Source organism: Papio anubis, chromosome 7 (genome assembly GCF_008728515.1).
Source record: "Papio anubis isolate 15944 chromosome 7, Panubis1.0, whole genome shotgun sequence".
NCBI classification, from domain to species: Eukaryota; Metazoa; Chordata; class Mammalia; order Primates; family Cercopithecidae; genus Papio; species Papio anubis.
Window position 1 is genome coordinate 71,830,703 of NC_044982.1, and position 27,321 is coordinate 71,858,023.

Genomic DNA, 27,321 nt, shown 5'->3' on the forward strand with positions numbered 1-27,321 from the left:
TGTTTGCTGTGGAGAAACATGATCATCCTGGCTACTATGAATCACTCTGGAAACATCCCATCTGTTTCCCAGTTACTCAGCTCAGATCATTAGATCAGATTCAGTTCAGTTCAACAAACATGAAGCACCTTTCTTGGTCTCAAAAAGCTTTCCATGATATAGGGAAGGCAAGTAAGCATATAAACAAATAATTATGATATAATACAATGTGATAAGTACAACCATATATTCCTACTAGATTTAGAAGAGGGAGTGCTTAACTGTGGAGTTGAGATGGGCTTGGAGAAGGCCTTCCAGAAGTAATGTTTGAGCTGGGTTGTAAAGGATGATAGAGTTCACCAGAAATCAGTATGAAAGGATTGTCCTAGAGAAAAAAAAACCACAGATGCCTTGCAAATGTTTCATTACAGCTGCTGAGTCAAGCGTGAGGCACCGTGATGACAGAAGTGCAGGAGAGGTGGGTATGAGCTGGATCATTGAGGGCCATGGATACCATGTAAAATTGTGGGCTAAAGAGCTGGTGCAGGGTTATAAGCAAAGGAGTGGTATGATCTTTCTGAAATACAAACCTGATTGTTTTATGATCATGATAAGAATACATGTAAGGAGAAAGAAATTGGAGGCGATTAAGAAGCCCGAATCAAGGCAGTGGCAAATACATTTGGGGTAGGTGGATTTGAGAGGTATGTAGGAGAAATGATAGGACTTAATTAATTTCATAATTAAATGAAATGATGCAGAGCTTTAATAATTATTTGGAAAATATTGACTATATTTTTAGTATTGTTGACATTTAGGATCAATTAAGCTTCAGAATTGGGTCAGGAAATTTATAAATGTGAAAGAAAAATGTATTAAAAACTTGGGCCGGGCGCGGTGGCTCAAGCCTGTAATCCCAGCACTTTGGGAGGCCGAGATGGGCGGATCACGAGGTCAGGAGATCGAGACCATCCTGGCTAATACGGTGAAACCCCGTCTCTACTAAAAAAAAAATACAAAAAGCTAGCCGGGCGAGGTGGTGGGCGCCTGTATTCCCAGCTACTCGGGAAGCTGAGGCAGGAGAATGGCCTGAACTCGGGAGGCGGAGCTTGCAGTGAGCTGAGATCCGGTAACTGCACTCCAGCCTGGGCTACAGAGTGAGACTCCGGCTCAAAAAAAAAAAAAAAAACTTTTTTTTTTTTTTTTTGAGACAGGGTTTGGCTCTGTCACCCAGGCTGCAGTGCAGTGGCGTGACCTCCACTCACTGCAAGCTCCACCTCCCGGGTTCATGCCATTCTCCTGCCTCAGCCTCCCGTGTAGCTGGGACTACAGGCACCCGCCACCGCGCCCGGCTAATTTTTGTATTTTTAGTAGAGATGGGGTTTCACCGTGTTAGCCAGGATGGTCTCGATCTCCTGACCTCGTGATCCACCCGTCTCAGCCTCCCAAAGTGCTGGGATTACAGGCGTGAGCCACCGCGCCCGGCCTAAAAACATTTTTAATGAAGATAACATTTTGATAGCATGAAATAAATCACTGACTAGGAAAATCATGTGTTGTATCTGAATTTAGATTGGAGATTGGTAAGCCTGCTTTGCAGCAACATGTAACAATGGTTTCAATAGATAAGAAATTTTTTAAACTACCATAGCTATAGCATCTTTGAAATGGAATATCCTATAGTTTAAAAAGTCATGGTTATATTTTCTGTTATTCTATGCTTTTGCTTTTACTGTAAAATTTGTCTGTCCACATATAAGCCATGGCTGAATTCCTCTATCAAATTTTTTTATGCATTTTTAACATCATGGAGATTAATACAGATTTTACATTGAGATGAATACTAAATTTAACTAGCATATTGTCAGCATTTCCCCATCTGGTGAAATTTTCAGAAACTTGATTTTTTTTTTTTTTTTTTTTTGAGACGAGTCTTGCTCTGTCACCCAGGCTGGAGTGCAGTGGCCTGCTATCGGCTCACTGCAACCTCCATCTCCCAGATGCAAGTGGTTCTCCTCCCTCAACCTTCCAAGTAGGTAGGATTACAGGCACCCACCACGATGCCCAGCTAATTTTTGTATTTTTAGTAGAGACAGTGTTTCACCATATTGACCAGGCTGGTCTCGAACTCTGACCTCAAGTAATCCACCCGCCTTGGCCTCCCAAAGTGCTGGGATTACAGGCACGAGCCACCGCGCCCAGCCCCTGTATCAAATATTTTAGAAAGAACTGAATTTAGCAATGTTCTTTCATCATACAATCTGCTCGGTGACAGAAAATGGAATTTTCAGGTCATTTAAAAGATCACTTTCTAGTAAAGAAGATTTTTAATCCTCACTAGTAAATAGAAGCTATTTATAAACACAATGTTTATAAATACACAATTCCGGCCGGGCGCGGTGGCTCAAGCCTGTAATCCCAGCACTTTGGGAGGCCGAGACGGGCGGATCACGAGGTCAGGAGATCGAGACCATCCTGGCTAACACGGCGAAACCCCGTCTCTACTAAAAAATACAAAAAAAACTAGCCGGGCGAGGTGGCGGGCGCCTGTAGTCCCAGCTACTCGGGAGGCTGAGGCAGGAGAATGGCGTAAACCCGGGAGGCGGAGCTTGCAGTGAGCTGAGATCCGGCCACTGAACTCTAGCCTGGGCGACAGAGCGAGACTCCGTCTCCAAAAAAAAAAAAATAATAAATAAATAAATAAATAAATACACAATTCCTTTCACAAGTACCATCCAGAATCAAAGGTTCCTCTTTTTTACCTCCTTGTAATTAACCTTATTGTTTTTTCATCTTGCTTTTATGATAAATAAGTTCACTTTTCTGAGAGGCCTTGCACTCATCAGGAAGCATTTATTGAGTGTCTATTTGTAGAACACTGTCCTGGTCATCCTGAGAAATAAACTTCTCAAGGGCACTTTTATAATCCAGTTCCAGAGACAAAATAGACCTGTAAACTAATAAGTATACCGTGATAAGCAATTGAATAAGCAGCAATGGAATGCAAGAAAAAAAAAAGAAGGATCCAAAAGAGAAAAGATTTTCTAGAAGTGAGTTTTATTGTATTAATTTTTTTTAATTTTTCGAAACAGGGTCTTGCTCTATCACTCAGGCTAAAGTGTGATTGTGCCATCACAGCTCACTGCAACCTAAAACTGGGCTCAAGCGATCCTCCCACCTCAGCCTCCTGAGTAGCTGGGACTATAAGTCCACCACTATGCCTGGCTAATTTTATATTTTATTTTTTTAGAGATGGGGTCTCACTTTGTTGCCCAGGCTGGTCTTGAACTCCTGGGCTCAAGCAATCCTCCTACCTCAGCCTCCCAAAGTGCTGGGATTATAGGCTTGAGCCACCGCACCCAGCCTAGAAGTTAGTGTTAAACAGCACTTAGAGGAAATAAATGGCATTTCCCTTCAAATATCAAATATTTATTTATTTACTTATTCATTTATTGTGACAGAGTCTCACTCTGTCCCCCAGGCTGGAGTGCAGTGGCTACATCTTGGTTCATTGCAAACTCCGCCCCCCAGGTTCAAGCGATTCTCACGCCTCACCGTCCCAAATAGCTGGGACCACAGGTGAGCACCGCCATGCCCAGCTGATTTTTGTATTTTTAGTAGAGACAAAGTTTTGCCATGTTGGCCAGGCTGGTCTTGAACTCCTGGCCTCAAGTGATCCACCCACCTTGGCCTCCCAAAGTGCTGGAATTATAGGCATGAGCCACTGAGCCCAGCCTAGAATTATTTGAAATGTTCCAACAGGCTTTCTTCACTAAGAATCTCCTTAATATCAAGAACAAAAAGGACCTTTTTACCACCACTTCCATTGAATCATTTGGGAGAAGGCCTAGGGCCACAGTAAAAACCAATTGGGAGCTCTGTGTTCCACATGGGTATTGTCAAGGAGGCATGAGTTTCTACAAGCCCTCCTAACCTTTTTCCAAAGATCCTTTGGCCATCTGATAAAGACTATGAACTCCTCTTCAGAATAATGTTTTTGAATAATATACATTTTTATATTAATATATAAAACTTGTGATACCACAATACGTATGTTTCTTTAACAAATTACATAATATTTAGTGGCAGTCTGATAACTACCATTAATATGTGGATGAACATAAATGATACTTGGAGATACTTTGCAACAACATGACATGAATATGTCAGAGATTTCATTTTTTTCTTTTTTTGTTTGAGATAGAATCTTGCCTGTCACCCAGGCTGGAGTGCAGTGGCATAATCATAGCTCACTGCAGCCTCCACCTCCTGGGCTCAAGTGATCTTGCCACCTCAGCCTCCCGAGTAGCTAGGACTGCAGGTGTGCGCTACCACACCTAGCTAATTTTTATTTTTATTTTATTTTATTTTATTTTATTATTTTGGTGGAGATGGGGTTTCACTATGTTGCCTAGGCTGGTTTTGAACTCCTGGGCTCAAGCAGTTCACCCACCTCAGCCTCCCAAAGTGCTAGCATTACAGGTGTGAGCCACTGCACCTGGCCTGTGTCAGGGATTTCTATCCATGAGGGAACCATAGGTACTACTGATAGCTGTGGCTTATTGCCTATACACATAATTTAAGGAAAGCTAGGTTTTGGCCAGTAATTAAAATAAAGATGGAATTTTTGTGGGGTTTTTTGTCTGTTTGAGACAGGGTCTCATTCTGTCACCCAGGCTGGAGTGCGGTGCCACGCCTGTCTAATTTTTTAAATTATGTGTAGAGACAGGGGTCTCACTGTTGCCCAGGCTGGTCTCAAACTGCTGGGCTTCAGCAATCCTCCTGCCTTGGCTTCCTAAAGTGTTGGGATTACAGGCATGAGCCACCATGCCCAGCAAGATGGAGTTTTTGATGTAATTATTTCCATGGATTCCTTGGTGGTCCAGAGACCCTAAGTTAAGAATCTCTGTGGCTTAGCAATTACCTGAGAAGCCCCAGAAAGTAAAAGACTGAGTGGATAGAGCTCAGGACCTCTCAAATCCACTCCAGTTTTTAAAAATTGCTTTTATTACATTTAATATATAGAATTCAATATATGATTTTATTTGGAATAAAAATGATTTCTGGAGCTAAATAATGTATAATTTTGAAAACAATCATAGGCCAGGATCAGTGGCTCATGCCTATAATCCCAACACTTTGGGAGACTGAGGTGGGAGGATTATATTCCTGGGCTCAGGTAATCCTCCTCAAGACCAACCTGGGCAACATAATGAGTCCCTGTCTCCACAAACACTAAAAAATTAGCCAATGTGGTCACATCCAGCTGTAGTCCCAGCTACTTGGAAGGCTGAGGTGGGAGGATCACTTGAGCCCAGGAGTCAGAGGCGGCAGTGAGCTAGTATTGCATCACTATTCTGCAGCCTTGGTGACAGAGTGAGACCCCTTCTCTTAAAAAATAAGTAAGCACTTTTTAAAAAGATAAATGAAAAAAAAAAAAAAAAAAAACCCTGATTCTCTGCTTATCTTGCAAAAACAAACAAACAACAACAAAAAAAACACCTTTAAACTGATTTCTTTTGTAAATGTCTTAAGCACATTAGTGTACCATCAAGTTTATAACCCTGGAAATAGAGATTGGAAATCAACAGTATATAGTTAAAACCGTGGAGCATGAATAAGACACCCAGAAAAAATCTGTATCATAGAAGAAGAGAAACAGTCCAATAGTGGGCAAAGGAAGAGAAGCCTAGAAAAAAGAAAGAATTGTCAAAGAGGCAGGAAGAGAACATACCTTCTGTGATGTTATAAAGCAGAGGGTGCCAAATGCTGCAAGAGATGTCACATACAATGGGGACAAAAAAAAATACACTGAATTTAGCCCTACGAAGGTCAGTGACCTTTCCTGTGGTATTTTCAGCAGGTGAAGGGCAGATACCAGATTGAAATGACCTGAAGACTGAATAAGAGATGAAGCAGAACAGTGTGGTGTAGACCAGTGCTTTTCAAATGTCTATGATGAAGCACATCTTTAATTTTCAATCTGTCATAGATTGACAACAGGGTCCTACTGTTCATGACTAGTATGCAGCTTGCACCAGATGCAACGTATCCCTAGAGCTGGGCAACAACCAAATTGGTCTATAGTCTGTTCAACCTGACAAGTCCACTGGTTTCAGGTTTGGATGTTATGGCCATGTCAAATGGCTGTAAAAGTTTCTAAATGCTTATTGTCAACTCTGTACAGTAGCAGAGGTTTTATTTTAAGAAGTTTATCTGGTGGGGGTTTTTTTGTTTTGTTTTGAGACGGAGTCTCGCTGTCACCCAGACTGGAGTGCAGTGGTGCAATCTCAGCTCACTGCAACCTATACCTCCTGGGTTCAAGCGATTCTCCTGCCTCAGCCTCCTGGGTAGCTGGGATTACAGGCACACACCACCACACGCGACTAATTTTGTATTTTTAGTAGAGACGGAGGTTTCTCCATGTTGGTCAGGCTGGTCTCGAACTCCTGACCTCAGGTGATCCGCCTGCCTTGGCCTCCTGAAGAATTTTTGTATTTTTAGTAGAGATGGGTTTTCACCATGTTGGCCAGGCTGGTGTCGAACTCCTGACCTCAGGCGATCCACCCACCTTGGCCTCTCAAAGTGCTGGGATTACAGGCATGAGCCACTGCACCCAGCCTTGAGATGGTGTTTCACCATGTTGGCAAGGCTGGTCTTGAACTCCTGACCTCAGGTGATCCACCCGCCTCAGCCTCTCAAAGTTCTGTGATTACAGGCATGAGCCACTGCACCCAGCCTTGAGATGGGGGTTTCACCATGTTGGTCAGGCTGGTCTCAAACTCCTGACCTCAGGTGATTCTCCCACCTCAGCCTTCCAAAGTGCTGGGATTACAGACATGAGCCACCACACCAGGTGGCTACTTTCTCTGAGTATCTCCTGATGTTCTTCATGCTTTGCATCCTTTTCAACCCTTAATTTGGATCTCCAGCACCTAAAATAGTTTTTGGTAAATAGAAGGTATTCAAATTAAAAGGTTTTTGAAGAAATGAGTGAAGTTTCATGTGAACTATGGAGGAAGAGGTCCTGTGTTTCTAGATTTTACAGTAGAAAATCCTGCCTCACTTAGCCTCTGTATTTTGCCTCTAGGCAGAGATTTCTCAGGGAGAAATCATCTGGGAGGCCCATCATTTTTTCACAGTCTTTGAGTACATTAAAGTGTTCCCCTCTGTTTAAAAAAAAAATTGTTTTTAGGGTGAAAAGATATACATATATTTTAGAATTAGCCAGGTGGACTCAATTTAGATGATCCCAATTTTTTGGCAACATCCAAAACATTGTAATCAGGAGCCAGTCAAACATATACCTTCTTCTCTCCATCAGGCCGAATCAGGGTGTTGACGTTGGCCACATCAATGTCACAGACCTTCTTCACAGCCTGTTTGATCTGGTGCTTGTTGGCTTTAACATCTACCGTGAACACAAGTGTGGTGTTGTCTTCTATCTTCTTTACGGCGGACTCAATGGTCTGCAGAAACTTGATGATGGCATAGTGGTCAAGCTTGTTTCTCCTGGGGGCGCTCTTCCGGGGATATTTGGGCTGCCTCCAGAGTCACAGTGTCTTGGGCCTCTGGAAGGTGGGTGACGTGCGAGTCTTCTTTTTTTGTGTGGATGTGAACACCTTTCAACACTGTCTTCTTGGCCTTTAAAGCCTTCGCTTTGGCTTCAGCTTTAGGAGGTGCAGGCGCTTCCTTCTTCGCTTTCGGCGCCATCTTGTGAAAAGGTCCTGTTTTCAAAAATTATATCACTGACCTTTGCTCAATAGGAACTGTTCTTTGAGGATTTTCTTTCAAAACTGGTAATGGATTTGCCTCTTGGTTTACCTTCCTTTCCCTCTTCAAGGGCATACATTAACAAAGGACTATCAGTTTGGGACCAGGCCATTGAAACGGGAAAAGTTCCCTTGTCCCCCTCGCAGGGCGTGCAATGGGGGTGTGACTCGCTTCTTCAGTGCCCCCATGCTCAGACTTCTCGGGGAGCATACAAACGGGCAGGCTGTGGGGCTCCGATCCCACAGCAGTGTCTAGAGATGAATATTTACAGCTCCTGAAGCCCTAGTGGGTGTGTGTTACAGGATGCTCTTTTAGTTTTGCTATCTTCTAGGCAGCTTGTGTTAACCAGCTCAATTAGACCCTCTACCTTGTCGCAAGGACAGAGGGCTTTCTGTATCCCAGGTTCTTGCCTTGGTGTACGGGAAGAATCGGATCACAAGTGGGCCTGGAGAATGAGTGGAAGGTTTTATTGAGTGGAAGTAGCTCTCAGCAGATGGGGGAGCCAGAAGGGAGATGGTTTTCCCCTGGAGTCTGGCGCACGCTCCTCCTACTACTCCAGCCAAACTCCACCTTATTTTGCTGGCCAGTGTCCTGCCCGCATGCTGGTGCCTGTCGTGCCTTCCTCTAGATGTCCAGCTGCCTGTGTATTTCTCCACTGAGGTGCTCTTCTCCAGGTCCAGCTGCTTCTGTCTCTGCCTTGCTAGGGTCTCGGGTTTTTACAGGCACTGAATGGGGGCGTGGCAGGCCTGGGCGGTCTTAAGAAATGCAACATTTGGGCAGGAAATGCCTGTCCTCACCTAGGTCCCTGGGGGTGGAGCCCTAACCAGGGACCACGCCCTCCTCCCCCACAGCACTTCCCTTCCCTTCTTCTGTGTCATTTAAAGGGACCATGCTCTTCCCTTCCCAGCACTCCCCTTCCATATTACCATAACCACAGAAGAAAGAGAATTGACCGCCATAGAGCTCAAACCTTCAGATAATATTTTAGCATAAAAAGACTCTAGTGGTTCATAAATCTCTTCACTTTCTTCTTTCTCTAACTGGACTGATTTTCAAACATACCTCTTCTTTTCTCATCTAAAGCATTGCCCCTAGCCCAAACAGTGGAACTCAAATCTGTCCCTGGAAAAAATGAGAATGGTAGTATAAAATGTGAGCAATGGCTGGACGTGGTGGTTCATGTCTGCAATCCTAGCACTTTGGGAGGCTGAAGCGGTGGATCCCTTGAGCTCGAGTTCGAAACCAGCCTGGGCATCATGGTGAAACTCCACCTCTACAATAAATATGAAAATTGGGCCAACAGAGTGAGACCCTGTCTCAAGTAAATACATACATACATACATACATACAGTGTGGGCAACATGATCAGGAGTCAAAGAAAAGTGGACAATTTCAGTCATTGATTCGGCAAACATTTGTTGAATACTTAGTATGTACCAAACACGGCACTGACTCCCAAGTGTGTAGTTTCCCTCCAGGGACACATAAAACTCAAATCCAGTCAGATGTGCTAGGACTGGTTTCTGTGTTTAAGTGTTCAGAGGGACTTTTTCAACCAAAGCAACTGGAAGACTTTTTGCAGCGTGCACCACTTACATAGCTAAAGCACATCCTAGAGTAGATTGTGAACCTTAAACAGACATTGTTTAACAGGTTTAAAGAAGAAGCAGGAAAACAGGAAAATCCCAGCGGGATATGTGTGTGTGTGTGTGTGTGTGTGTGTGTGTGTGTGTGTGTGTGTGTCTGGTTTGGGAAAGGGGTGGGGGAAGGTGATTAAATGCTAACTTTCATACCTTTTGGAAATAACTGGTGGTTGAATTTATGGCTTAATCAATAAGGGTTATTTTGGCTTTTTTGCCCTGTTCTGGGGTAAGGAAGACCTCAACCCTTACTCTGCATCTGGTCCTTAGCATAAAGTACTTACTCTGGGCCCTGCACAGTGGCTCACGCCTGTAATCCCAGTACTTTGGGAGGCTGAGGCAGGCAGATCATGAGGTCAGGAGTTCGAGACCAGCCTGGCCAACATGGTGAAACCCAGTCTCTACTAAAAATACAAAAAATATCCGGGCATGGTGGTGCACGCCTGTAATCCCAGCTACTCCGGAGGCTAAGGCAGGAGAATCTCTTAAACCTGGGAGGCAGGGCCGGGCGCGGTGGCTCAAGCCTGTAATCCCAGCACTTTGGGAGGCCGAGACGGGCGGATCACAAGGTCAGGAGATCAAGACCATCCTGGCCAACATGGTGAAACCCCGTCTCTACTAAAAATACAAAAAAAACTAGCCGGACGAGGTGGCGGGCGCCTGTAGTCCCAGCTACTCGGGAGGCTGAGTCAGGAGAATGGCGTGAACCCGGGAGGCGGAGCTTGCAGTGAGCTGGGATCCAGCCACTGCACTCCAGCCTGGGGGACAGAGCAAGACTCTGTCTCAAAAAAAAAAAAAAAAAAAAAACCTGGGAGGCAGAGGTTTCAGTGAGCTGAGATTGCACCACTGCACTCTAGCCTGGGTGACAGAGCAAGACTCCTTCTCGGAAGGAAAAAAACAAAGTACTTAATCTGTAGAAAAATGTATTGCCATATTAGAGGTGATGATTGTTGAAGTGTGTGGTGTGCATGTATTTTGTCCATTCATTTAAAAACAATTTGGTGAATACATTCTCTGTGTAGCATCCTCAACTGCCCTAAAAGAGCTTTCAGAGAAGAAAAGAAATGCAGATGGTCCCAATTTAACCTTGGTTTGACTAAACAATTTTTCAACCTTTTTTTTTTTTTTTCTTTTTTGAGACGGAGTCTCGCTCTGCCGCCCAGGCTGGAGTGCAGTGGCGCGATCTCAGTTCACTGCAAGCTCCGCCTCCCAGGCTCATGCCATTCTCCTGCCTCAGCCTCCCGAGTAGCTGGGACTACAGGCACCCGCCACCACGCCCGGCTAATTCTTTGTATTTTTTTTGTAGAGACGGGGTTTCACCGTGTTAACCAGGATGGTCTCGATCTCCTGACCTTGTGATCTGCCTGCCTCAGCCTCCCAAAGTGGATTTTTCAACTTTTATGATGGTGAAAGTGACATGCATTCAGAACCTGTCTAGATTTATGATAGTATTGCATTCAGATAAATCCATCATAAATTGAAAGTTTTTGACTTATGATATTTTCAATATGATGGGTTTATCCGAACATAACACCATCGTAAATGGAGCAGCATCTGTATATGTCAATGACTGTAACACAAAGAGGAAAGTGTTCGTGCTGCACTTTAGATAATATGCTATATGTTTTTGATGGTATAGTATTAATTCCATTAACTTGACTATAAATAGCTCAAGGACATTTAGAAATACCACATGAATAGAGGGAAAGTCCACTTCACTTATTTTTCACAAAGACAAATTGGGATCTTATTGATCCCCTTTGTAGCAAATGATCAAGCTAGAGAAACTGGGGGAATATTAAATAAATATCACTTTGGCATAAAAGGCTATGTCACATTAGAAGTGTATTTTTGTAGCATATTGATTTTTTTCATGCAGTTACTTAATTCTTAGAGCACCTTCTATGAAGGCTTATTATACCACAAAAGACATGTCTACACCAGCAGGCAAAATCACATGGTAGAGAAGCCTGGCTTTTGCAGTCAGATATGTTATTAGAATGCTTGCTCCTGCTTGGCCGGGTGTGGTGGCTCACGCCTGTAATCCCAGCACTTTGGGAAGCTGAAACGGGCGGATCACAAGGTCAGGAGATCAAGACCATTCTGGCTAACACCGTGAAACCCCGTCTCTACTAAAAATGCAAAAACAAATTAGCTGGGCATGGTGTTGGGCGCCTGTAGTCCCAGCTACTCAGGAGGCTGAGGCAGGAGAATGGTGTGAACCCGGGAGGTGGAGCTTGCAGTGAGCTGAGATCACGCCACTGCACTCCAGCCTGGGCGGCAGAGCGAGACTCCGTCTCAAAAAAAAAAAAAAAAAAAAAATGCTTGCTCCTGCTTTGTACTAGGTTCATGACCTCGGACAAAGTGTCAACTTTTCTGGGTGTCAGAGTCCTCATCTGAAAACAGAAATAGTACTACCTCTAGGGTTGTTGGATAATCAATAATAGCTAACTTTTTTTAAAAATTGACACATTGGCTGAGTATCATGGCTTACACCTGTAATCCCAGCAATTCAAGAGGCGGACTCTAGAGGATCACTTGATCCCAGGAGTTGGAGACCAGTCTGGGGAACATAGAGACACCCCATCTCTACAAAAAGTTAAAAAGTTAGCTGGGGATGGTGGCATGCACCTGTCGTCCAAGCTACTTGGAGAGGCTGAGGTAGGAGGATTGCTTGAGGCCAGGAGGTTGAGGCTGTAGTGAGCTGAGATGGTGCCACTGTTTTTTGTTTGTTTGTTTGTTTGTTTGTTTTGATCAACTGTTTTTTTTGTTTTTTGTTTTGTTTTGTTTTGTTTTTTGTTTTTTGAGATGAATTCTCGCTCTGTTGCCCAAGCTGGAGTGCAGTGGCATGATGTCGGCTCACTGCAACCTCTGCCTCTGGGGTTCAAGCAATTCTCCATGCCTCAGCCTCCCAAGTAGCTGGGACTACAGGTGTGCCCCACCATGCCCGGCTAATTTTAGTATTTTTAGTAAAGATGGGGTTTCACCATGTTGGCCAGGCTGGTCTCAAACTCCTGACCTCAGGTGATCCACCCACCTCAGCCTCCCAAAATGCTGGCATTACAGGCATGAGCCACTGCACCCAACCTGTTGTCTCTTTTAAATGTTAAAAAATAAATACGGCTGGGCGCAGTGGCACGATTACACCTGTAATCCCAGCACTTTGGGAGGCCGAGGAGGGCAGATCACAAGGTAAGGAGAGTCCGTCTCAAAATAAATAAATAAATACATAAACAATGCTGTTATGAATCTTTGTGTACAAGTTTGTATGTGTGGTTGTATGTTTTCATTTTTCTTAAAAATATATGTTCCTAGTTGTCATATGCTAGTAATATGATAATTATGTTTAATTTTTTTTTTTTAAGAGACAGGGTCTTGCTCTGTCACCCAGACTGGAGTGCAAAGGTACAGTCATAGCTCCCTGCAGATTCCAACTCCTAGGCTCAAGCGAGTTTCCCACCTTGACCTCCCCAAGTGCTGGGATTACAGGTGTGAGCCACCATGCCTGGCTGGTTTAACTGTTTGAGGACATTATGTTTATTATGAAAATTTTCAAAAGTTGAAAGAATGGTACACAGTACCTGTATCTCTCCATTTAAAGTCAATAATTATTGACATTTTTCCAGATTCACATCCCCATTTCTCTCTCTGATTTCATTTTTTAGAGCCAGTACTCTTAACTACTGAAGTACATTTGTCCCCAATTAAATGAGTGAACATAGGTAAAATAGTATAATGCTTGACCAATAATGGCTACTCAATAATATAAATTCCCTCCTCTCCTTTCCTCAATACTTAGAAATGTAGGATCTGGGGCTGCAAGCTCTACATCAAGATGAGAGAAGTGAAAACTGAATTAGATTCATTAACTTCACTGTCCGCAGTGTTCCTGGACCAAGGTCAGTGGAACTAGGAAAGTGGCCATCCAAACTGTGATGATCCAGCAGTTCAATTGCTGGTTGATTTTACTAGGGTGAGATAATTAGGAAGGGCAAAATATATTTTATGAATAGTTAAATTAGCAGGGGAAAGAAAAAGGAGTCCAAACCATCACAACTGTTTTTTATTTCAAGGTGGCAGGAACTTCAGCTCACACATATACAAACACACCTATTCTAAAGCAAAATTTAAAACCTCATGTACTAATGCAGACTTTTTCACATTCCTCCCACTGAGTGCCTGGACATAAGGAAGGAACTGTATAAGTGAACTGACCAGTGCTGAAGTTTTACCAAAACACCAACAGAAAGGGTCAGTTTCTTTCTGGACAGTGATATTGAGCAGGTGAAAAGTATGGCAGCTCATTCACTGATTTTTGAAAAGAACCGTAACTTTAGATCCTTGGGGTCCCCAGAACAACTTTCACTGCCATGAAATCCACATGCTTACAAGAAGCTGTTGGGCTTACTGGAAATTTTATGAATTCCAAACTTGCCAATCCTAATTTTCAGGCATCATTAACTTCAGCAGCCACCTCTTTTTTTTTTTTTTTTTTTTTTTGAGACGGAGTCTCACTCTGTCACCCAGGCTGGAGTGCAGTGGCGCCATCTCAGCTCACTGCTAGCTCCACCTCCCAGGTTCACGCCATTCTCCTGCCTCAGCCTCCCGAGTAGCTGGGACTACAGGCGCCTGCCACCACACCCAGCTAATTGTTTTTGTATTTTTAGTCGAGACAAGGTTTCGCCAGGTTAGCCAGGATGGTCTCTATCCCCTGACCTCGTGATCTGCCCGCCTCAGCCTCCCAAAGTGCTGGAATTACAGGCGTGAGCCACCGCGCCCGGCTAGCAGCCACTTCTTATCCAGAGATATTCCTGTAGCGGAGTTTTTCTCCCCATTGCTGAGATCAATCTAGCGAGATTATGAATACTTTTGGTCTTGCAAACACCCAGTTCTGCTGCCTGAGTCCTACTAGATTCAGTCCAGAGATTCTGAACCCTGGCTGTGCATCGAGAGAGACCATTATCACTTCTAGCTAAATTAACAATTTCTTTTTTTTTTTTTTTTTTTTTTGAGACGGAGTCTCGCTCTGTCGCCCAGGCTGGAGTGCAGTGGCCGGATCTCGGCTCACTGCAAGCTCCGCCTCCCGGGTTTACGCCATTCTCCCGCCTCAGCCTCCCGAGTAGCTGGGACTACAGGCGCTCGCCACCTCGCCCGGCTAGTTTTTTGTACTTTTTAGTAGAGACGGGGTTTCACCGTGTTAGCCAGGATGGTCTCGATCTCCTGACCTCGTGATCCGCCCGTCTCGGCCTCCCAAAGTGCTGGGATTACAGGAGTGAGCCACCGCGCCCGGCCCAAATTAACAATTTCTTAATATAATCTAATACCTAATCTGTATTCAGATTTTCCCAATTGTCTCCATAATGTCATTTTACAGCTTCTATGTTCAAACTAGAGTCCAACAAAGTCCACGCACTGTTTGTTTTTTATTCTTAAGTCTCTTATATAAATCTAGAACAATTTTAAATACCCCCAGCCCCTCTACTTTTTCTTAATGCCATTGACTTGATGAAGAAACTAAGTCAGTTTGTCCTGTAGAATGTCCTACATTCTGGATTTGTCTGATGGTTTCCTTGTGATGACCTGCCCCTGTTCCTCTATTTCTTGTATTTCCTGTAAGCTGGTAGTTGGATCTAAACAGTTGCTTAGATTCAGGTTACACAATTTTGGTAAGAAATTTTATAGGTTATGCTGTATCCTTCTTACTGAATTACATCAGGTGCACAAAATATCTGGTTGCTCCACTGATGGTGAGGCCAAGATTGATCAGTGCAGTCAAATGGTCACAGTCTGATGTCTCCCATTACAAAGTTGTGTTTCCCTCTTTGACCAGTAAATTAATCTGTGGACTGCCCTTTGGTCCTTTTATTTACCACCACCATGTGCCATGCTTACAACCTGGAAGATAAAAGGGAAAACTAACTAAATAATTTTCTTTTCTTTTCTGGTTTGAATCAGTAGATTGAAATCATACAATGTTCTCTGATTGACTGGAGTGAAATTAGAGTAATAGAATGAAATTTAGGAAATTCACAAATATTTGGAAATTAACTCCTACTTTTTTTTTTTTTTAGACGGCATTTTGCTCTTGTTGACCAGGCTGGAGTGCAATGGCGCAATCTCGGCTCACCACAACCTCCGCCTCCTGGATTCAAGAGATCCTCCTGCCTCAACCTCCCGAGTAGCTGGGACTACAAGCTCCCGCCACCACGCCCGGCTAATTCTGTTAGTTTTAGTAGAAACCGAGTTTCACCATGTTGGCCAGGCTGGCCTCGAACTCCTGACCTCAGGTGATCCACCTGCCTCAGCCTCCCAAAGTGCTGGGATTACAGGCGTGAGCCTCCGCTCCTGGCCTAACTCCTACATTTCTAATTTTTAATTAAGCCAAGATTGAGGCCAGGCGCAGTGGCTCACACCTGTAATTCCAGCATTTTGGGAGGCCAAGGTGGGTGGATCACCTGAGGTCAGGAGTTCAGGACCAGCCTGACCAACATGATAAAACTCCATCTCTACTAAAAATACAAAAATTAGCTGGGTTTAGTGGCACATGCCTGTAGTCCTAGCTACTCAGGAGGCTGAGGCAGGAGAATCACTTGAACTTGGGAGGCAGAGGTTACAATGACCCAAGATTGCACCACTGCACTCTAGCCTGGGAGACAGAGCAAGACTCCATTTCAAAACAAACAGACAAATAAACAAGATTGTAAAAATTGGACGAGGCATGGTGGCTCACACTTGTAATCCCAGTACTTTGGGAAGGCTTGAGGCCAGGAGTTTGAGACCAGCCTGGCCAACATGGCAAAACCCTGTCTCTACTAAAAATTAGCCAGGCGTGTTAGCACATGCCTGTAATCCCAGCTACTTGAGAGGCTGAGGCATTAGAATCACTTGAACTCAGTAGGCAGAGGTTGCAGTAAGTGGAGATCGCACCACTGCACTCCCGCCTGGGCAACAGAGCAAGACTGTCTAAAAAAAAAAAAAAAAAAAAAGATTTTCTAGCCCAGCTTTATGATTGGACTCTTTCCTCCAAACTTGCTTCTCCACCAGTATTCCTGATGCAGAGACTGGGTCTCTAGTCCTGTAAGCCAGAAACCAGGCAGCATCCTGCCACTTCCTTCTTCTTCACTCTCACCCTTCCTTAGCCAATTGATCACCAGTCCTCAAAATTTTATCCTCTAGCATATCAGACTTGTTCACTTTTTTTATCTTCCTGGTCCGGGCTGCTGTCATCTCTCACCAGGGTTATTACAGTTCTTATAGTCTTGCCCACCTCCTGCTTGTTCTCCACATTGTAGGCAGAGAAATCTTTGCCAAGCTCAGAGCTCATCCTGTGTACAATCCTTCAATTGCTTTGCATTTTAGCATAAAGATCAAGATCTTCAATGAGGTCTGCAGGGGCTAATCCAGAACTCCTGCCTCCCAGCTCCTATACCCTCTTGCTTTCTGTGCCACAGCTGCTATAGCAACACTGACTGTTCCTCAAATGCCTTGTGCTCTTTCCTGGCACAGGACCTTTGCACTCATTGTTCCCACTGCTGCCAATGCTCTTATGCAGCCTCTTTGCTCAGCTAGCTTCTACATTTCGCTCAGATCTCAAACCCAGAATCATTTTCTCAGAGATATTGTCCTTAATCCCTCAGACCAGGACAGGTCTCTCCAGTGGTGTGTGCTGTCAGCATCATGTGTCTTCCCTTCTAATCACAGTATGGATTAAATTTTTTGTGATCAGTGGATTAATGCTTATCTCCCCCACTAGATTGCTCACCCACTGAAGGATGCGACTGTGCCTCTTTTGCTCACCACTCTCCTTGTGCCTAGCACTTCAGCTGGCATGTAGTAGGAGCGCTCTCTCTCTCTATATATATATATATATAAATAAATTAATATATTATATATATAATTTAAATGTTATGTTAAATGTTAAGTTTAAAAAACATGATGAAGGGCCGGGTGTGATAGCTCATGCCTGTAAGCCCAGCACTTTGGGAGGCCAAAACAGGCAGATCACTTGAGGTCAGGAGTTCCAGACCAGCCTGGCCAAGATGGTGAAACCCTATCTCTACTAGAAATATAAAAAATAGCTGGGTGTGGTGGTGGGCACCTGTAATCCCAGCTACTCGGGAGGCTGAGGCAGGAGAATCACTTGAACCCAAGAGGTAGAGGTTGCAGTGAGCCAAGATCACACCACTGCACTCCAGCCTGGGTGACAGAGTGAGACTCCATCTCAAATAAATAAATAAATAAATATTAATGTGGAGTAAAATTCTTATTTATATATCATTTCCACATATTTTTAAGAAGCAGGATTATTCAGTGTTGTCTTGTTTCCTGCTTTTGACTGAACATTATATGCAAAAATGTATATCATATATAGGCAAAAGATATATGTGCAGAGAAAAAGGTTGAACGACAATGTTACTGGTGATTGCTTTTGGTAGATAGGATTTCAGAGGAATTTTATTTCTTCTTCAAACTTTCCATATTTTCCAAATATTTTTACAATGAGCACATATGTTTTTATAATTAGGAGACAGCTATGATTAAGAACTTACACTTTGGTATTAGCTAGATTTGAATTCCAGTCTCAGCTCTACCTCAGCTGTGTATTAGCTGACTGACCTGGGCAAGTTACTTAACCTCCCCTAAGGCTCAGAAGAATACCTACCCACAAGGTTGTTGCAAGAAGCAAATGACATAATACATAGAAATCACTTAGCACAATTTCTGGCATATCATTAGTAGTAGCTCTTATTATAGATTTTGATCTGATTAAAATAATGTTACTTTTAGGCAACTCTGGGCTCACTGCCTATGGGTTAGCCCTGCTCCACAAGGAGCAGTCAATCTAAAAAAAAATCAATCAATCAAAATTAAAACAAATAAATAGGCCGGGTGCAGTGGCTCACGCCTATAATCCCAGCACTTTGGGAAGCCAAGGTGGGTGGATCACTTGAGGTCAGGAGTTCGAGACCAGCCTGGCCAACATGGTGAAACCCCATCTCTACTGAAAATACAAAAATTAGCTGGGCGTTGTGGCGGGTGCCTGTAATCTCATTTACTTGGGAGGCTGAGGCAGGAGAATTGCTTGAACTCAGGAGGCGGAGATTGCAATGAGCCGAGATTGCGCCACTGCACTGCAGGCTGGGCCACAGAGCGAGATTCCATCTCAAAAAATAATAACAATAATAAACTAAATAAATAAATAAAACAAATAAATGTATTACTTTAAATTTTTAAAATAGCCTTTCTTTGAGAAAGAAAAAAAAATGAAAATAAAGTTCGTATCTAGTTTCAGTTACATTTTCACAAAGAAAAAATATCCAGAATGTTGAAATTACTGGACCTGAAGGACCAACTGTAAGAAGCAAGGTAATTGAAATTCAGGAAATTAATTCCTGAGTCACTTTCTAAAAATAAACCCAAACAACAACCACAATGAACACCTAGCATTGCCAACCTAGAGAGAGGTGAGAAAGCAAACACTGAATGGATTCATACCCTGAAGTACAGCTGCAATAGCAGAGCCCCTCACAAATCTTCAATACGGTGATAGCGAGCAGCAAACAATGTAGCCAAACTGATTTGACTTGTGTCAAAAACACAGTGGGCAGCAGTGGGATCTGGACAACCCTCTAGTTGATGAACACAGGCTTAGAGGACTTCAGTTTCTCCATAGCAAACGGGCAAATTTGTTCTGAAACCCAGTTGATGACTTTGTAAATTATCTGGGATTGACATGTTGTGTTCCAGTTAGGGCATGTGGAGTGAGACAGACCAGCTTTGTTACTGTATTTGTTAGGTTTTCTCTGGTGGAAAGATTCCACTGGAATCCCAGCTCCACCACTTACCAGCTTTGTGACTTTGGCTGAAAACCACTCCTGGGCTTCGTTTTCTCATTTGTAGATGGGGATGATAATTCCTCCCTCACCAAGAGGCTGTGCAGATGGAATGTGATAACATATGTGAGAGTCTAGACCAGAGCCTGACAACTGGCAGGACTGACATGTTACTCCCCACCTCCTAGGATGACCCAACCCAAGAGATACAGGCAACTGAACTGTGCCTGTACCTGAGCAGTTACGGCAGTGAGAGTCATGGCCAACTTCATCTGTGGGGCCTGTACCCTGCAAACAGGGTTCTGTGCAAGTGGTGGAGGCTTCAGAGAGGGGATAGAGGCAGCCTCTGCCTTCAGGAAGCAGCATCACTCACCAGCCCTTTCACCCACTAGACTGTTAATGGAGGTTTTAAATAGAAAATGATGTGATCTTCTTTCTTGAATGATTATACTGCTAAAGTTTCTAAATATAAACTTAAACTATGATACCCCCTACATACACACACACACAGTCCTTATGTCAGAGTGGTGACTGTCCACCTGTCACGGCTTTTTCACAACTTTTTGTTTTGAAAAATTTCAAAGATAGAAAAGCTGTAAGTAGTACAATGGACACCATATGTCACCAGATGTTCACTCAGATTTATGAATTAAATTTTACTGCATTTACGTTCTATTTTTTAAAAATCGTTTGCTGAACCATTTAAGAGTTAACTATAGACACTGTGACACTTCATCCAAAAATACTTCGGCATGTATCTCCTAAGAATAAAAATATTCATCCTATGTAACTATAAAATAAGTATCTCACTCAGGAAATTTTACATTAATACAATAGTAGTATTGAAAACACAGTTCATATTCAGAATTTCCCAGTTATTCCAATAATACCCTTTGTAGGTTTTTAATATACAAGATCCAGAAGAAAAAAGGAAAAAAAAAATCACACATTTCATTTAATTGTCATGTCTTATCCAGTCGATCTCTGAAATTCAGCCCTTTCCTTTTTGGAGCTAGAGCTGTTGTTTTCCCATTAATTTTATCCACTTCAGTGGGTCTTATAACTAAATGCAAGCCCCAGTAATTTTACTTCTTCACTTTTGATCCATGTACTTAAAAAAAGTGACTTGTATTGAATATAATCCCACCATTTCTCAGTTCTTAGCTTTAAACAATATTTGAATAGAATTGTAATGTTAACAGCATGCGCACAATGACAGATCTGGGCAGGGAAGGTGGGGGCATTCAGCTAAGGGCACATTCAACTCACACTAATGACCGAATATTCAGGTGACAAACTGTGTTTGGAGATGAGGCCTGAATCAATCCCTAGGTAAGGTAAAGAAGGATCTACAAAGAGTGAGAGGAGAAGCCACAAAAGGGTAACTTTTCCCAGGGGAGAGAATATTTTGCGAGAACCCGTCTGAATGTTGGGAGACTTCCAGGCCAGAAGAGAAGCAGCAGGGTATGCTGGAGATCCAGAAAAACCAGGGGAGTGGGGTGTCCTCAGAGGCAAGGAAGGAATGGAGTGCACAGATAATGAGGAATAGACAATGAATTTCATCCCTGAGCTGCTTATGGTTTTTAATTCAAGATGTGAATTAGGTCAGGTGCCATGGCTCACACCTGTAATCCCAACACTTTGGGAGGCTGAGGTGGGTGGATCACATGAGGTCAGGAGTTCAAGACCAGCCTGGCCAACATGGTGAAACCCCATGGTATATGCCTGTAATCTCAGCTACTTGGGAGGCTCATGTAGGAGAATTGCTTGAACCCAGGAGACGGAGGTTGCAATGAGCCAGTGAGCCAAGATTGTGCCACTGCACTCCAGCCTGGGCAACAAGAGCGAAACTCTGACAAAAAAAAAAAGAAAGAAAAAAAAGATGTGAATTAATTCTCAAGACGAGGCCAGGAGAGGGGCATTGGGGCCCAGAGCTATGCCAGCTGGAGTCAGATCAGATAACCTTCTGGAGAGGCAGGGTGGAGGCCAGGCCAGAAGCTCCAAGCCCCAGACCTCAGATCTCCTGAGGCAAGACTCCTTTAGGTAAGCAAACAGGAGTAGGCACTGGGAACTGCGGAGAGGGAGAAACCCAAGCCTAATTGTCAGGAAGAGAAGTTGCCGAGGAGTACATGAAGGGACAAACTGGAGGACAAAAGCCAATTCGGTTGGGATGACCAGGGAACAAATGGAAAGAATTTGTGTCCTTGACAACACTGAACCACTGAGTTAACCAACTGCAAAGCCGCCCCACTGCTGTACTACTTCTTGTTATGTGAAATAATAAATTTCTGTATTGTTTAAAAAAAAGGCAAACTAAATCAATAAATTAAGAAACTCCCTAAAAAGCACAGTTTTTAAAAAAAGTCTTAAGAGCCAAGAAAATGAAGTAAAAATATCAAATAGGTAAACATAATGTAGTTACAATAATTATAGCAAATCTACTCAACTTGTTGAGCAGATCTTAAACGTATAATTAGATTTAAATGTTTATAAAGAACAAGGCTGTCACGGAATAATTTGATTTTTAAAAGATCAGATAAAAAAACAGAAAGGCAGGCAAAAGGAAAATCTGGCTGGGCACAGTGGCTCACGTCTGTAATCCCAACACTTTGGGAAGCCAAGGCAGGCAGATCACCTGAGATCAGGAGTTCGAGACCAGATTGGCCAACATGGTGACACCCTGTCTCTACTAAAAACACAAAAATAAGCCAGGCATGGTGGCAGGTGTCTGTACTACCAGCTACTTGGGAGGTTGACGCAGGAGAATCACTTGAACCTGGAGGCGGAGGTTGCAGTGAGCTGAGATCCTACCACTGCACTCCAGCCTGGGCAACAGAGCAAGACTCTGTCTCAAAAAAAAGAGAGAAAATGTATATAACTCTCAGTTTCTTAAGACACATGAATATATATATATATACACACACACACACACACAGTCATGTATTACTTAACCATGGAGAATACATTCCGAGTAAAGCGTTAGGCAATTTCATCATTGTGTGCGCATCATCAAGTGTACTTACCACAAACCTAGATGGTATGGCTACTACACACCTAGGGTATATGGTGCAGCTGATTGCTCCTAGGCCGCAAACCTGTGCACCATGTTACTGTACTAAATACTGTAGGCAGTGGTCACACAATGGTATTTGCATATCTAAACATATCTAAAAACAGAAAAAGTGCAGTAAAAATATGGTGTTATAATCTATTTATTTATTTATTTTTGAGACGGAGTCTCACTCTGCTGCCCAGGCTGGAGTGCAGTGGCGTAATCTCGGCTCACTGCAACCTCCACCTCCCAGGTTCAAGCAATTCTCCTGCCTCAACCTCCCGAGTAGCTGGGATTATAGGCGTGCGCCACCACACCAAGCTAATTTTTGTATTTTTAGTAGAGATGGGGTTTCACCATGTTGGCCAGGCTGGTCTCAAACTTCTGACCTCAGGTGATCCGCCCACCTCGGCCTCCCAAAGTGCTGGGATTACAGGCGTGAGGCACTGCGCCCGGCCTATGGTGTTATAATCTTATGGGACCACTGTTGTATATGTGGTTTGTGGTTCACGGAAATGTTGTTATATGGTGCATGCCACTATATGCGCGCACGCGCACACACACACGCACACACACGTGCACACACGCACACACACATGCACATATAAGTATATAGCTCTATATATGTATATACACATATATGGGCATATGTGTGTATATATGTATGTGTATATGTATAGTATACACAATTTGCCCCATGAAGGATGAATACGGAGGCATTCCTGATTATTCAGGTGGTGTGAGCAAGGGAAAGTAGAGTACTAACTGCTGATGGTTGAAAAGAGGTTTGAGGTGCTTGCCAACTAACAAGATATTTTTTGCCCGAATAACTAGAATGAGTAGCGCATTCACAATACATGGTATTAATGTGGTTTGAAAGCAGTGTGAGTACGTCATAGCAGTGGGGGACGTGGCATGCAGTCTCTATTGTCTTGTGTCTCTGTGGTAAACTCTTCTCAGTAGATACTGAATAATCAGGGTGAGATTATTAACCTCTTCTTCATCTCTGTGAAATTAACCCCACAGCACTGCAGTTTACCAGTACAAACCTTACTGTAGAGTTGTTTACAGGATTGTGAATAAATTAATCGGGTTCTAATTTGCAAGTCAAGCTCTACAATTTTCAATCTTTTTGCCTTGAATTTAGTTTGAAAACAGTCTGTTCCCGAGTTATGACAAAGGAAGGGAGAAGTGTATTTTCACCCTCAAACTGATGGAATAACTGTTTAAATGAAACACCCATATTCCACTTAGAAACTGTAGCATTGACCACTTTCCTGTTCTTACGCCTCCTAATTCTTAAGTGGGAGTTGTGGGGACTTTAACAGCTGCACATTTCCAACACAGTCCTCCCTAAATGGTGTCAAATGACTGGGAATGAAGTTTTGGTAACTCTGGATGATTTATGCAGCCACTTAGTCATCGTTGTTCCATCAGGGGAAACAATGAGAGGCTTTTGTTTGTGTTTCTGTGTGTAGGGTGTGAGGGACAAAGAGAAGCAAATATTCATATAACGAAACTCTGGTCCTCTTTTTTTCCTCTCAACAGAGGTCTTTATCTTCAAATTACTATAAATATAACGTAAAAATAGAATATATACTCCTTTGTGGCTCTTTCTACATTGTTTTCATGTATTTGCCTAGAAAGCTGCTTTTTTTCCTTCTCTCTCTCTTTTTTTTTTTTTTTAATTAATTTTTTTTGAGACGGAGTCTCTCTTGCTCTGTTGCCCAGGCTGGAGTGTAGTGGTGTGATCTAGGCTCACTGCAACCTCCGCCTCCTGGGTTCAAGAAATTCTCCTGCCTCAGCCTGCTGAGTAGCTGGGATTATAGGTGCGCGCCACCATGCCCGACTAATTTTTGGATTTTTAACAGAGACAGGGTTTCCCCACGTTGATCAGGCTGGTCTTGAACTCCTGACCTCGTGATCCACCCGCCTCGGCCTTCCAAAGTGCTGGGATTATAGGCGTCGGCCACCGCACCTGGCCCCTTCTCTGTTTTTCAAAAAAAAAGTAATGCATGAATACATTCTAACCATAAAATAATCAAACATTATGGAAGTACGCAGAATAAAAAACCAGTCTCCCTTCATTGCCCTCACCCAACCTCCACCCCCACCATCCAGGCCCTACAAAAAAGATCCTTTTTTCAAGAAAATAAAACCTCCATTGCCGTGGTTTTGGGCAGTTTCATAAGAACAGAAGATATATTGCAAGTAACAGGAAAATTCTAAAATATGGAAAATCAGAAATCACTGCAAATGGACCCCACTGTGGAGCATACCCCAGGCAAGTGCCAGGGAAAATTGTGGCAGTGTTTGAATGCAGGTCGAGGTAGCTCCTCTGAAGAAAAGGCACGTGGAGCCAAAAATATCTGGGTTTGCTTCTTTCTGCCTCTGCCACTAGCTAGCCAAGTATCCTTGGGCAACTTTAGTTTCCCTAGCCATAAGGTAGACATGGTCACAGAGGCATGAAATGAGATTGTGTGTGCAAAACACCTGTCAAATGCCTGAATACTAGGTCTTCAGCAAATATTACTTTTCCTCTGACCTCAGAAGAACTTTGCTGCATGTAAGGCACCTAACAGTTTATTCCTGGTAAAGTTCTAGTTATTTCTGAATGTTTGTGCGGAAATGATAATCCTATTTTGTATACTGGTTATAAAAGGTGAAAAAGAGCATGGTTTGCTGTCCTGCCAGACTGCGCAGAGCATGTCAGTGTTTTGCAGGGTTAATTAAAGGCTGATGTGAAAATAGGTCTCCACTGCATTTGAGTTCAGGCAATGAATGTGGATTCAGACAAGAGTGTTGAGGATTAAGAAATCCTGGTGGCCGGCCGCGGTGGCTCACGCCTGTAATCCCTGCACTTTGGGAGGCCGAGGCGGGAGGATCACGAGGTCAGGAGATCTAGACCATCCTGGCTAACACAGTGAAACCACGTCTCCACTAAAAATACTAAAAATTATCCGGGTGCAGTGGTGGGCGCCTGAAGTCCCAGCTACTCGGGAGGCTGAGGCAGGAGAATGACGTGAACCCGGGAGACGGAGCTTGCAGTGAGCTGAGATCGTGCCACTGCACTCCAGCCTGGGCAACAAAGTGAGACTCTGCCTCAAAAAAAAAAAAAAAAAAGAAAAGAAAAGAAATCCTGGTAGGCCAGATGTGGTGGCTCACGCCTGTAATCCCATGCTTTGGGAAGCCAAGGTGGGTGGATCGCTTGAGCCCAGGAGTTCAAGACCAGCCTGGGTAACATAGGGAAACCACTCCCCTGCCCAGTCTCTACAATTTTTTAAAAAATTAGCCAGGTGAGCTAGCGTGCACCTGTATTCCCAGCTACTCAGGAGGCTGAGGTGGGAGGATTGCCTGAGGTTGCAGTGAGCTATTATTGTGCCACTGCACTCGAACCTGGGTAACAGAGCAAGGCCCTGTCTCAAAAATAAAAATTAATAAAAGAAATCCTGGCCAGGCACCGTGGCTCATACCTGTAATCCCAGCACTTTGGGAGGCCAAAGTGGGCAGACCACCTGAGATCAGGAGTTCAAGACCAGCCTGGCTAATATGGTGAAACCCTGTCTCTACTAAAAATACAAAAATCAGCTGGGTGTGGTGGCATGCGCTTGTAGTCCCAGATATTCGGGAGGCTGAGGCAGGAGAAGCGCTTGACTTGGGAGGCAGAAGCTGCAGTGAGCCGAGATCACACCACTGCACTCCAGCCTGGGCAACAGAGAAAACTAAAAAAAAAAAAAAAAGAAAAAAAAGAAAGAAAGAAAGAAAGAAATCCTGATAATCATGGGTATATTATCTCCCAGAAACCTGTATCACTAGGTGACTCATTAAAAGAACAAATGTAATAATGGGGATACAAGAACATCAGATTCTCATTATTATTTTAAATACAGAACATTTCACAAATGTGCATGTCAGCCTGGGCAGGGTCAGTGCTAATCTCTGTATTGTTCCAATTTTTAGTATACATGCTGTTAAAGTGAGCATGGATTATTGCTTTTAATAAACTATTTTCTTTTCTTTTTGTTTTTCTTTTTTTCTGAGGCAGAGTTTCACTCTGTCACCCAGACTGGCATGCAGTGGCGCGATCTTGACTCGCTGCAACCTCTGCCTCCTGGGCTCAAGTGATCTTCCAGCCTCACCCTCCTGAGTAGCTCGGACTACAGGCACAAGACACCATGCTTGGCTAATTTTTGTATATTTTTTTAGTAAGGACAGGGTTTTGCTGTGTTACCCAGGCTGATTCCTAACTCCTGAACTCAAAGCAAATCTGCCTGCCTTGTCCTCCCAAAGTTCTGGGATTACAGATGTGAGCTACCATTAATAGACTGTTGTCTGGAGCAGTTCTAGGTTCATAGCAATATTAAGTTGAAAGTACAGAGATGGCCAGGTGAGGTGGCTCATGCCTCGGCTGGTAGATCACTTAAGGTCAGGAGTTCGAGACCCGTCTGGCCAACACAGTGAAACCCCCATCTCTACTAAAAATACAAAAATTAGCCAGCTGTGGTGGTTCACGCCTGTAATCCCAGCTACTCAGGAGGCTGAAGCAGGAGAATCACTTGAACCCAGGATGTGGAGGTTGCAGTGAGCTGAGATTGTGCCATTGCACCCCAGCCTGGACAACAAAGTGAGACCCTGTCACACACACACACAAAGAAGTACAGAGATAACCCATATACTCCTTTCCTAGACATACATGCATAGCCTTCCCCACTAGCAACATCCTGCACCAAAGCAGTACCTTTGTTACAATTGATGAACCTATATTGACACGTCATTATCATAAACTATGAAAGTTCATAGTTTACATTAGGATTTAGGCCAGGTACAGTGGTTCATGCCTGTAATTCCAGCACTTTGGTAGGCGGATGGGGGTGGATCACCTGAGGTCAGAAGTTTGAGACCAGCCTGGCCAACATGGTGAAACCCTGTCTCTACTAAAATAAATAAATAAATAAATTAGCCCATTGTGGTGGCAGGTGCCTGTAATCCCAAGTACTTGGGAGACTAAGAGGTAATAGGTATGTGGTCCTATCTCAATGTTGTT

The 27,321-nt window shown here is 43.5% G+C and overlaps 1 non-coding gene and 1 pseudogene across 1 annotated transcript; both read right to left on the reverse strand.

The window, feature by feature from the left end:
• Window positions 1–7,202: 7,202 nt before the first annotated feature.
• On the reverse strand, window positions 7,203–7,692 carry LOC116275737 (annotated as a pseudogene).
• An 18,465-nt stretch (window positions 7,693–26,157) lies between these two features.
• LOC116276038 lies at window positions 26,158–26,261 on the reverse strand. The gene has a single exon (XR_004185492.1). It is a non-coding gene; the product is annotated as a U6 spliceosomal RNA (small nuclear RNA).
• Between the last annotated feature and the right edge of the window lie 1,060 nt (window positions 26,262–27,321).